The sequence below is a fragment of the Rhipicephalus sanguineus genome, chromosome 6, assembly GCF_013339695.2.
Source record: "Rhipicephalus sanguineus isolate Rsan-2018 chromosome 6, BIME_Rsan_1.4, whole genome shotgun sequence".
NCBI lineage: Eukaryota > Metazoa > Arthropoda > Arachnida > Ixodida > Ixodidae > Rhipicephalus > Rhipicephalus sanguineus.
In genome coordinates this window covers 59,751,079-59,755,293 of record NC_051181.1, presented here as the reverse complement: position 1 = coordinate 59,755,293, position 4,215 = coordinate 59,751,079, and the positions used below count along the sequence as shown (strand labels likewise).

The window sequence follows — 4,215 nt, the reverse complement described above, 5'->3', positions numbered from 1 at the left end:
AATGACTCATCCGTCAGGGGACCTACACTATGGAGTGGAAGTTTATTGATCAATGTGTCACATCGCAACCTGTCTTGTTCAAAGCTGGCTTTATCAATTGAACAGCGGATGATGTACACACAGAACGGGTCTTGACAGCAGAAAAGCAAATCACAGAAGCAGCGATTTTACATTGCGGCGTACTGAGGCAAGCGATGGTGGGCTATGAACTAAAACTGGAGTTCAATAAGGTGAGCCCGCTTCCAAAACCCGTTATTTATGAGGTGACATAATCTGCACAGACATCGGCAGAAGCACAAGAACGAAAAACTATCGTATGTTGGTCAAATGTTTGTGCTAAACAACTTATTAAGTAGCTCTTATATCTATTTTGCTTTTAAGCCGCAGAAGTAATTAATTTGCCTCCGGGAAGCTTCGCATATGGCGACAAGATAAAGTACTGTGAGCACACGACAACCGACCAAATTAAACTGACGATGCGATCGAAGAACCATCCCGTGGCGCGAGAAAAATATTTTTCCGAGACTCGCAATACAATTTATTTGAATTTCGCTGTCGTGTTGTCTAGTTTGTTCGTTTTTTTCGCGTTTTAATTAACGGATCGTAAAGTGCAGCAAACGTCACGGGACAAGATAGCACCAAACACGGTTAACCGTCATCAATTCGCCAACACGGGAGAAAAAGATGCCGCTGAGTTCACAAAACAGCGTGGGATGGCCGCTCCAGTAGAGAGGCCGCGTAGAGAGATGTATGAGCTCGCGGTGACTAACAAATGTGGCGTCCTCGAGGCGCCGCTTCAACTTTATCGAACCAGGGACGGCGTCATCTCTCCTAGGCTTTGCACAGCTTGAGGTGTATGCCGGGAAGAGGATTCGAATGCGAAGCGGTTGGTGCGGTTGTTTTTTTGAAGTCGCGTTTGTGCAGTGCTGCTCTTCGTTTCATCGATTTAACCAGGTTTTACGCTCCGCGCTTTGTTAACGTGCCTGGTCTAATCGTGTTGTGTACGTGAGTGGCGTGTAACTAGTGATACAGCACGCAAGGACAGTCATTAACGTGCGCGATCCGCCGCAAATCAGCCACGATGCATTGCAACGGGCACGTTCAGTGGGCTGCGCGGACGTTGCGACGAGCTGCATTGCTGATTCTTCGCTTGCCTGAGACTCGCAATTGTCGAGCGTGTTGCATCCGTTGTTACGTTGCCCGAAGACCGCAGTAAATGTGATTTGCAGGTAAGCAATATTCTCTCTTCAGTACGTTATTTGCTTGTGTATATGTACTTACGTCGCGTGTTTGCCTGAAGTCATGCTGATGCTTACGCTACTGTACGAGATGGGTCGTGTCATACTTTTATGTAATCGTGTCATACTTTTATGTTTTAAATAAATCGTGTCATACTTTTATGTAATGCATTGTTATTGGCAGTATTTGCTCTGCGTTTGACATTACAAGATGAGTGTTTGGGCGTATATTATCAAACATCCGACTAAGATCATTCGTTATCATACACGTTTATGTGAGAAGAGATGAAGGACAAAAGTTTAACCCTTCTTGCTGTCGCTGTCTTGGTACCTTCAACACGCTCGATGAAGGCTGCAATCACGGTGTGAAATACTGTAGGCGGCGTAAACAAAGTGCCCCAGATCAGCTTTGCCCAGACGATCTCTGCGTGCGCAGTAACTCGCTCCTGTCAATGGCAGTCTGGGCTGTTTGTCATGTCCTTGTCACCGGTACATGATATTTCGTGGCGTCTATACGCAACGTGTCGGCTAATTAAACTTTTCGCCATGCTTCAAACTCTGCTGCGGTACTTTTAGGTGGACGAGTGAGGGTTTAAGGCGGTAATGGGGGCTAGTTGGTTGTGATCACTGGTGTTCATTTCGGTAGCGCAAAGAAAATTAGACACATTAAAAGAAAAAAAAAAAGCCCTCGTAGAGTGATGTAGCGCGTCGCGCCTGTGCAACGGGTTTTTGTGTGTTTCCTTGCAGTAAAGTCAGTTGATGTCTAGCGCCCGTCCTGTCTACGTGTCCTCTCTTGTCTTTGTTTTGCGCTACCGAAATGAATAAAGCTTTATGTACCCGAAAGACAATGAAATGGCGTTAAGAGTGCGTTTTAAGTGTAGTTTTAAGTGTCTTAAAGGAAATCACAGCATCCTTCCGTGTGTAGCTGAATGTAGCGAACCCGAGGCACTGCGCCGACCGAAGTAAACATTTAATACACACACACAAAAAGACGTTTATGACGTGAAAAAATAAATGGTTAAATCCAGTGCTTTGGCTGAGTGCGTTTCAGGGGACACGCAGTCGACTGGGGGAAGGCACGTGCTCGCGCTAGAGAAAAATGACTGTCACGACGTCTTTATCTCGAGTCGCTCTTGATACCGACCACTCCGTGTGTGTGCGTGCGTACGTGTGTGTGTGTGTGTGTGTGCTCGTGCGCGTGTGTGTGTTTGCTCGCGCGTGCGTGTGTGCGTGTGCGCGCGTGTGTTCGCTCGCGTGTGTGTTCGTGCGCGCGTGTGTGTGTGCTCGCGTGTGTGTATGTGCTCGCGTGAGTGTATGTGTTCGCGCGTGCGTGCGTGTATGTGTGCGCGTGTGTGTTTGCTCGCGTGTGTGCTCGTGCGCGCGTGTGTGTGTGCTCGTGCGCGCGTGTGTGTGTGCTCGTGCGCGCGTGTGTGTGTGCTCGCGCGTGCGCGTGTGTGTGTGTGTGTTTGCTCGCGCATTCGTGCGTGTGTGCGTGTGCGCGCGCGCGCGTGTGTGTGTGCTCGCGCGTGCGTGTGTGCTCGTGTGCGTGTGTGCTCGCGTGTGTGCGCTCGCGCGTGCGTGTGTGTGTGTGCGCGCGTGTGTGTATGTGTGTGCGCTCGCGCGTGTGTGTGTGTGTGTGTGCGCGCTCGCGCGTGTGTGTGTGTGCGCGCGCGTGCGTGTGTGTATGTGTGTGCGCGCGTGTGTGTGTGTGCGCGTGCGTGTGTGTGTATATGTGTGTGTATGCTTTTTGCTTTAGTCGGCTCAGTGCCTCGGGTTTTCAACGTCACCACGTATCAACCCAACCAGACGGGCTTCCGTCAGACTTGAAACTTCTGCGTGTTGACCTAACTTGAAACCTTACCACAAATATATGCTGAAGTCATCTTCATTCCATAGTTGCACTCATACAGATCACAATGTACGGCATTCAAAATTCAGATAATTCATGCTCATGCTTACGCTGCTGTAAGAGTTGGGTCGAGTCAGAAAAATAAGTTGTCATGCTTTTACGCATTGTTGCCGGCAGTATTTGCTCTGCGTCGCTCGATTACGTCTAAATGCGTCGCTATCGAAACGGGGCAGCTGAGAATGTGTTACGCGATAAGCGATAATAATATCTGGGGTTTAACGTCCCAAAACCACGATATGATTATGAGAGACGCCGTAGTGGAGGGCTACGGAAATTTCGACCACCTGGGGTTCTTTAACGTGCACCTAAATCTAAGTACACGGGCCTCAAACATTTTCGCCTCCACCGAAAATGCAGCCGCCGCGGCCGGGATTCGATCCCGCGACCTTCGGGTCCGCAATCGAGCGCCATAACCACTAGACCACCGTGGCGGGGCTACGCGATAAGCGATACGCTGTGGCTTAACGATTTTCAGATAGCACGAATGCCAGCAATCGTGCAACGTAGGAGTTCAAAGGGAGACATGGTCAGTGTGGTTGGTATGTCTTTCGATGTCCTTAGTTCCTTGGCGATAAAAATTTGTTCTCCGGCACTGACATAACTTCTTTTTTTGTGTTCTCGTTCTGTTTTAGGGTGCAAGCAACGTGTCATTGTGGTTAGAAAAAATGAATCAGTATACATGTGATTTAACTGTCAAAGCCGGAATGTTTAAAGGTACGTAGACAACACAAATGATTTTTTCCCGCCATAATAAATGTGTTGCGTTGGAACTGTTTACAGCATACATCCCGCCCAAGGCATGCTGGGATGATCTCCTACCAGGCAGCTTGGAAACTTCCAGACGCCGATATGCCTTACGTTCGGTGCAGCCGAGGTTATGAGCTGTCAAGTGGAATATGCCCCTTGAAGAAAACGAGCATATTCAAGCTCCACGTGAAATGCCAAGTATGGTCACTGAAAAATGTAAATTGTAATGCTTCTGTGTCCAGTCACCTGCTGTCGTGTTTCTGCTACTAAACTGTCACTTACATTTTTGTATTGCTGACTCTTGTGCTAAACAGATGTCAA

The 4,215-nt window shown here is 48.5% G+C and overlaps 1 long non-coding RNA gene across 1 annotated transcript; it reads left to right on the top strand.

Annotated features, from left to right (window-relative positions):
* The first annotated feature begins 975 nt into the window (after positions 1 to 975).
* LOC125758978 (uncharacterized) lies at positions 976 to 3,950 on the top strand. The gene is made up of 3 exons (XR_007416519.1): positions 976 to 1,229; positions 3,780 to 3,861; positions 3,928 to 3,950. It is a non-coding gene; the product is annotated as an uncharacterized LOC125758978 (long non-coding RNA).
* The last annotated feature ends 265 nt before the right edge of the window (positions 3,951 to 4,215 follow it).